We start from the raw sequence: 8,445 nt of genomic DNA, 5'->3' as shown, positions 1-8,445 counted from the left end.
CACGGGGTTGGGTCGTGACATATATAATTCAGATAATCCGAACCATCCATAGCAAGTCTTTGCCTATAATTTGGTGCAATGACCATATTCTCCCTACATAAGAAACTAGAGTATTTTAACTACTACACATCAAATAATACTATAAGATGTTAAAAAAATAGACGTACCGATAGTAAAAAAACTGCACCGAAACTTGAGAAAGGACCATAATTTTGAGTAGGTGCATAACCCCTAAAAATATAATCAACATCATTAGTAGCATTCAAGTAATAAACATATGCTACTACACATAACAATAATGATAATAATGAATATTTACCACTGCCCATCACATTGCTGACTTAAACTTTCCAGAGGCATTTGACTCCTCAAAATGCCTTCATAAGTGCTCATGTCAGGGTAATTGTGTTCATGGGTAGGTTCTACTTCAGTAACTTAAGCCTGAATTCTAGATGGGCTTGCCCGACAAGGTCTATTTCGGACTTCCCAAGGAGCTGTAGTCATGACTTTAAGTCGATTAATGAGGACCTTCTCTACGTACATTTCAAGAACGTTTAAAGTTATGCATTCCCTATAATCGTAAGGCGCCTTCAAATAATCCGTCAAAGAAACATCGTCTTAAATGTACCACTGTCCATAACTAGTTACACCTTGCGGCGTAAATGATATTGGATATCTTCCAATTATATTTAAATCAAAATCACTCCTACTAACTTGTAGTAAATTATACAAGGCTTGGAGTAGTTTTGAGAATTTTAAGTTAAGTGGAAACTTAACATGCTATTTTGGGGGAGAGTCATAACGCAAATTATTTTTCTCGAATATAATTTTTCCATCCCAGAATAAAGAAACCCTAATTTTTGGAACATCTTCCATTTTTTGACTAATTTAGGAGTACAAAATGTAAAAGTTGGATGAAACTTAGAATTTCTGTAAAATATAGAAATTGGATGAAACTTAGAAACTGTGTCTTCCTTTCATACAAAATCTGTATTAATAGGGTTTGAATATTCGATCAACACATGCATGCAATTAGTGTGTCTTGCAGTGTTACATCAAGTCAAATTAAGTACGGAGTGCTGCAACATACTTGAATTTACCACATCTTTTCAATATAGCGCATCATTTTAATGCGTTTTTCTGACATAAAGCAATAATTTACTGCGTTATGCCAGGATAACGCAGTCAATTGATGCGTTAATAATGTATAATGTAGTAAATTACTGCGTTATACATTATTAACGCAGCAATTGACTGCGTTATCCTGGCATAACACAGTAAATTACTACTTTATGTCAGAAACCCTATATTGTCAATTGCAGTTGTCATACAGAAAAATGTCATAATTCGAATCTAAAATTTGTGTTTGATGCTAGCGAGTGTTATATAAATGTAATTGACGAATAACTACCAACCACACAAAATTGAGTTAATATGTCATTTTTTAACCAATTTGGAGATATTAGTCGTATTACAACGTTCTCTCCAGGAGACATATTCGACGCAATGGGTAGGACATGGGAATTGGGTGAAGATATTGAATACTCGAATAACCCGAACGAGAGATACAATCAATGTTACAACAATATGATGACAGACGAGTTGAATTGGTGTGTTAGGGAGGTTACAGCATTGGAACAAAACTTGAGGTCACTAGGGCTTAAACGCCAAAAAAGACGTGCCATCTCAATGCCTCGTGGCACTCTACAAGAGTTGAATTTTTCTCTTAACCGTTTTCGCGAAGAGAACAATCGGATGAAAATACGTTGCCTCGGGGTAGAATATGGTCCACATAGTCACGTCAGATTCAGATCCAAATGGGATTCGGACTGTGAGATGTCCGATGACGATAATTCCCAATGACATTATTAATAGTTGTACTGTATTAAATAAAGTTGGTAGGGGTCATAGTCATGATAATTGAATTTGATACCTATATAAAGAACCTTTTGCTACTTAGTATCTACTAAAAATTCAATGTCGAATAGTAGAAATACAGATTGGTCGGTATTTTTTCCACGGGATTCAAATAGCAGTGGTGATGACAACTCAAATCAAAGCAACTATTCAGGTGATTCCTCAACCGATAACAGTGAATTCGTGCTAGACGATTTCAAGCCCCACCTTTTAATAGAGTGTAATGACGATTTTCGCGAGCTGAACTATTCAGATCCACGTGAATATTATTGTGGTTTACGTAGCGAATCGGCATATCGATACGCCGAATCACAACGTCTTGTTCGTGACTTAGACAATATCAACGCTCAAATCCCAACAAGGTACTCAATAAACATGCCTCGAGTAGGTCCAGAAACTTGCGAGCTTGCCATACAAAGGATTAGAAAAGAAAACAACAGAATGCTAGCACGACGTTGTATATTTTACATGCTAAAGTTGGCCGAAGAACAAGCATCATCAACAAGTAGAGAATTAACATCTACAGAAAAAAGATATGTCTTAAGGAACCCAAAATATTGTTCTGAAGACGATATTGAGGACTTCTATTCTGCTGATGATTAAGAATATTGTGATTTTAGTTCTATGTTTAATTTATGATGATGTTGTTAATTTGAAGAATATTAGTATGTTTAGTTTTGCATCAACTCAAGAGCCTGAATTGATGAATGTATTTTAAGTTTTTTCTTTCTTTGATGATTGTATTTTTACTACTTTCGGTTTGTTATTAATGAATAATTTTAAGTATTTTCATATTGTGATGAATGATGCAATTTAATTATTTTGAGATTGGTATGAATGCTGCAATTTTGACTAAAAAATAGCACGCTTAAATCTAAACCCTAAAACATAAAGAACTTAAAGCTAATGACACCAAGTCTTCAAACAAAAACGGAGTCCGAACACTTTTCAACCACTAAAACGACAATCCGAAGTTTTGCTTATCCTTGATGTATTGAGCCTACCTTATTAATCGCACAAAAATAAGCAGGGTTCTATATAAAAGATTGAAGTTTCGGTGTCCCGAAGCATGATTAATCTATGGCTAAAGTATGTTAAAAAGTGTAAAGAAAGAGAACTTAACCAAAAGAAAAAAAAAAAGGACCCTTTAGCGCTTTAAATTACTGCGTTAAAGGTAGTATGGTAAGCTTCTTTTTTTTGTTGGGGTATTTTTGTTCAAATGGTCTTTTCTGGGGTCATTTTGGTTTCGGACACCTATATTACCAAGCACCATGTGTCACTTTTCCCCCGTGTTAATCAAATAGAGAAGTTACTGTTCAAAGGAGCTTCTGATGATGTTTGAGTGATTGGGATTCATGGCATCGGTGGAATTGCCAAAACAACTCTTGCAAAAGCTGTGTTCAACCAAGTTCTTCAGCATTTTGAAGCAAGTTGCTTTCTTGAAAATGTGAAATAAGAGGCTACGGAAAGACATAATGGATTAGTTCATTTACAAGAGCAACTTCTTGGAACAATTCTTCGGAAAAAGATCAAATTATACAATGTTGATGAGGGCATTACATTGATCAAAGAAGCGCTTTGGCAGAAAAAGGTTTTAATCATCCTTGATAATTTGGATGATCAATGTCAGTTAACTGCATTGCTTGGAGAACGTGATTGGCTTCTCCCGGGTAGTAGAGTTATCATCACAACTCGAGACAAGCATTTGCTGAAAGAACTACAAATGAATGAGCAATATGAAGCCATGAAATTGGATCACATAAGCTTTTTACAACTCTTCACTTTACATGCTTGTAGAAATGCACCACTAGCCGAAGACTACAGTAATTTTTTAGAAGGCATTATAACTTATTGTAGAGGTGTTCCACTAGCTCTTGAAGTTTTGGGTGCTTATTTATCTGATAAAAAGCTCGAATAATGGAAAAATGCCTTGGAGATATTAAGGGTGACTCCATCTAACGATATTCATACAAAACTTAGAATAAGTTTTGATGGACTTCCTGATTATTTTACCAAGGCTGTTTTCCTGGATATTGCTTGTTTCTTCATCAAAATTCAAAAGAGTGAGGCCATAACTACGTTCAAAGCTTATGGTTTCTATCCAGATGTTGAAATCTGTCAATTGATTGACAAGTCATTGTTAAAAATCGATGAATATAGACATCTGAACATGCATAATTTGATTCTGGATATGGGACGAGAAATTGTTCACAGAGAATCACCTGATAACCCAGACACGCGTAGCAGATTATGGTGCTCTAAAGACATTTCTATTGTGGTCATAGGACATAAGGTATCGTATCATTCAATTAATTTGCTCCCTTTTTTTAATGATTCTCTAGCTCTCCCTAGAGAAGTAATGAATATCTATTAATGTAACTTAATCCTTGCTTACAGGGTACAAGAGCAGTCAAAGCAATAATCCTTATCTCCTGATCTGAAGGATATTCCTTGAATACTAAAACAATTGAAAAGAAGGCCAAGCTAAGGCTCCAAGAATTAATCATGTGCAGCTATATGGAAGTTTTCAATGCCTCCCTAAGTCATTAAAATGTTTGCGTTGGCACTATTGTCCAATGAAATATATACCATCTGATTTTTGTTTGGATAATCTTGTTCTTCTCGACATGCCTTAGAGTAATTTCGAAGAATTCCAAGCCCCTTTAAAAGTTTGACATTTCTTCTGAAATTATCTTTTGGAAACTTGTAAAAAGAATCAAACTTTTTCCGTTCTTTCTTGTTCTTCTTTCGGAAGCAGTGTTTCAAGTGTTTGAAGCAAATGATATTCAGTTGTTGTGAGAACCTCAAGATATCTCCAAAGTTTGCTGGTTTACATCGTCTTGAGGTATTATCATTTAGTAGTTGTCCAAACTTCGTAGTCTCAACTTGACTTCTTGTCATAATATAAGAAAGCTTCTAAGGCAAATATGTGATTTAAAATCACTTGAAACGTTGAATCTCACTGGCTGCCCAAAGCTGAAAGAATTGCCTGATGATTTGGGAAGTTGGAATGTCTAAAAGAAGTGGATGTTGTTTCCACGGTTATCACAGTAACACCAAATTCTTTAGGACATTCAAAGAACTTGGAGATGCTACTGTTATCTCAGGATTTCTTGTTTAAAGAACAATCTCGACTTCTCGACATTCTTCAGCTTGGCTGCAACCACAAAAAAACCTCAGTCAGCTAGGATTTTTATCATCTTCTTTAAAAACTTTACAATTTGAGAACTGCAATCTGTGTGAAATAGATGTTCCTTATATATAATCTTGGGATCTTATCATCTCTACGAAGTATATGTTTCAGCGCAAATAATTTCCAAGCCACACCCTTCAACCTTTGTAACCTTCCTTGTCAAGCCCCGAACCATGGCCTGGGCGTAACACGCCACTCGGTACCTGACTGCATGTGACAGAGCGAACCACATGGCTTGATGAATCATCATGAGGCATACATGAGCGGAAATACAATGTGAAGTGCATGATGAGCTTTTATAAAACATAGTAAGTCATAATATTAAACATAAGTACTTGATTAAGTCATGAATGCGGGCAATATCATCAATGAGCCAAACCGGCTAACCAACTCTGGAAGTCTACTATGACACTTGTCTTGTCTATGAAACCTCTAACATGAGTCTGAAACGCGTAACATACTTGCTGGAACAAGGCTCCCAGCATACCTTTAGATGCAAAACTAAATAAAGAAAGACAATGCCTAAACCCCGAATGAGATGGGGCTCACCAATAAGCTGGTACGTGCAGATCCTAATGAGCAGAGGCATCGTCCTGTAAATCCGTACCTGCATCGTGAAATGCAGGCCCCCGGGCAATAAAAGGGGACGTCAGCACATTGAATGTACTGGTATGGAAAGCAACTGAAAGAAATAACATGGGACATGCAATAACATGATAAGAACTGAAACTGAAAACCTGGACATGAACATGAGCATGAGCATGGGTACATATATATATATAACATAAGTAAAACATGACAAGTAGGGAGAGCATTTCATAAATTGACAACATGATATCACCATGTGGATACGTGGAGTCTGGTACCTCGCCGGACCAGCAGAGCCCCATACCTTTCCAGGGTATAAGGTGGTAACGTGCTTGATGGATCCGTTCAGTGTAAATTAAGGAATCGTCCTAACTGGGCGGAGCGATCCTTGTCCTACGGTGGCTGCGTAGTTTCAGGCTATCTGAGCCTTCTCAGTAACTTGTGCAACTCCTAAAAACATGAACATGATATAGTTGGCTAAGAAGCCTGTGACTTTCATGACATAACTTGTAAATAACTTGTAATTATGATTTCACGAAATAACTTGTAAACATGGTTTCATGAAATAACTTGTATTTAGCATGTTGTATCTTGAGTCATGGCATGAAGATAGTTATATAATACAATTGCATGAAAACTTGTAGACATGTAGGATATTCATGAAATAAGCATTTTTATTTAAAAACATGCATGCAAGAACCCATGGAATACAAGATATGGGTTTTCATGGATTACGGACGGATTCTCAATAATCATAAAGAAATATTAAGAGCTCAATGATGGAATTATAATAGTTCATACATAATATAATCATGGACATGGACCTAGGGTTATCATGAGCATGGTATAGAAACCCTAGTTTTAGTAGAGAATCATAATATATGGATTATGAGGCGTGGGGAAGAACAATGATGTTCCCACACGTAGATAGTAACTCTACATACCTGGTAATGCTCCAAACTTGAATCAAAGACTTTAACTTTGAAGATGATTTCCAAAATCTTGAATCTTGAACCTTGAGATGGGTTTTTTTGAAAACCCTAGGTTAGGAATGATGATTTCTTGTTTAGATTATAAGGATACATATATATATTAGAATTGACTTAGAATGATTAAAATAGGCTTACCTTGGTGTTCTTGATGATGGGAGAGAATAGAAGGTCGTTCTAGGGCTTGGGGTGTTAAGAATGAATTGAAAAAGCCTTAAAACGAAGTTTTAAAATTGCTGTCGGACCCATTTTACGCCCTATTTTACGGCCCATAAAAGTTTTACGGACCGTAAATCAATCACAGTGATTTGGGCTTTCTGGGCCATTTTTACGGCCTAAATCTACGGCCCATATAATTTTCACGGCCCGTAGATTCCGCCGTAAATCGGCAGAACTCGTTTTTAGTAAAACGGACATAAATTTTTTTACAGATGTCTGTTTAACCTCCATAATATACCATTGGAAAGGTATTTCAATGATATACAACATTCAAGAAGAATATTTTCCCAAATTCCTTACAGATTTTTCCGTATACTCATTTTAATTGAGACGAAAATCCATTCACCGAAAACTTCTTCAAAGTAAGTATAGAGTCTCACGCTCCCTAATTTAAATGTTGACAAATTTTCTTCTTGTTCTTACATAAGTCTCTGTCAATCTCACCTATTGTACTATTTGTCATGATTTGCATGAAATAGACTCATTATGAGCATGGAGGTGAACTTGACATAGGGTTTTGCAGCAATGTCGTTCCAGATTGGTTTAGCTACCAAGTTGAGGGCTGTTCAATGAGCTTCAATAGGCCATTACATGTCGAGAGTAAATTCCTGGGCATGTTTCTGTGGGTTGTTTATGGAACTGTGGATGAAACTAAAAATGTTTATCCTAAAGTCACCATTATTGATGAAACAAATGGATTTGAATTTAGTCGTCGTCTGTGGACAACAATATCCTTTGTAGAAAATGCGTCCATCAATTACATAGCATCAGATTGTTTCAAATGCGCGGTTAAAAGCAGTGAAAAAATGAGCATTCATGTTGAATCCTATGATTTTCCAACTGAAGATTTTGTGAGGAAGTGTGGAGTTCATCTATTGTATGAAAGCAAGGATGGATTGGTCCATTCTTTGTCTGTGAGTTCTATTCCTTGTTTTGACAGTGAAAATGAACAGACAATCAGCCATTTTTCTAAGAAAATAAGAGTGTAATCTCATTCAGAGTAGCTAGTATTGAGAGAGAGTGAATTTGCCTATGCATTTAGTTTAGGGATGAAATTTTTGCACAACTTATTGCAAGATCTGTTGAGTGTATCCAAATTTATTGTATTATTAATATTGTTTTCGACTGACCTGTTAGGTTGTTACAGAGTTGTATCCACTTTCTTAAATGGGATCATTTTCTCCACATTTATTAGTAATACTAGTTGTCGGACATGTGCGTTGCACGTGTATTTCATGCTAATTAGTACAGACGTTTTAAAATGGTATAAACAATAATAGAATAGTTTATGATGAATTAAACAGATTTGAAAGGAAGAAATTCCTAATAATATTTAATGTAGGTTTAAGTCATAAACAACTTATATAGTACACTTGGTAGTTATTTTAAGCAATGAGTATTTGCAGTTCATGATATACAAACATTTGGTTCAAAAAGGTATCGAACTTTATACATACACAAGAACAATACATGCAGCCAATTGCAATAATGTAAAACATAAATTTAACCACTAAGAAATTAAACAATATAAAAACTGGA

At 35.6% G+C, this 8,445-nt stretch overlaps 1 pseudogene; it reads left to right on the top strand.

Moving 5' to 3' along the window:
* Positions 1 to 1,506: 1,506 nt before the first annotated feature.
* LOC132611314 (disease resistance protein RPV1-like) lies at positions 1,507 to 3,835 on the top strand (annotated as a pseudogene).
* Positions 3,836 to 8,445: the final 4,610 nt, after the last annotated feature.

This window comes from Lycium barbarum, chromosome 1 (genome assembly GCF_019175385.1).
Source record: "Lycium barbarum isolate Lr01 chromosome 1, ASM1917538v2, whole genome shotgun sequence".
NCBI lineage: Eukaryota > Viridiplantae > Streptophyta > Magnoliopsida > Solanales > Solanaceae > Lycium > Lycium barbarum.
This window is presented reverse-complemented; position numbering and strand designations above follow the sequence as displayed.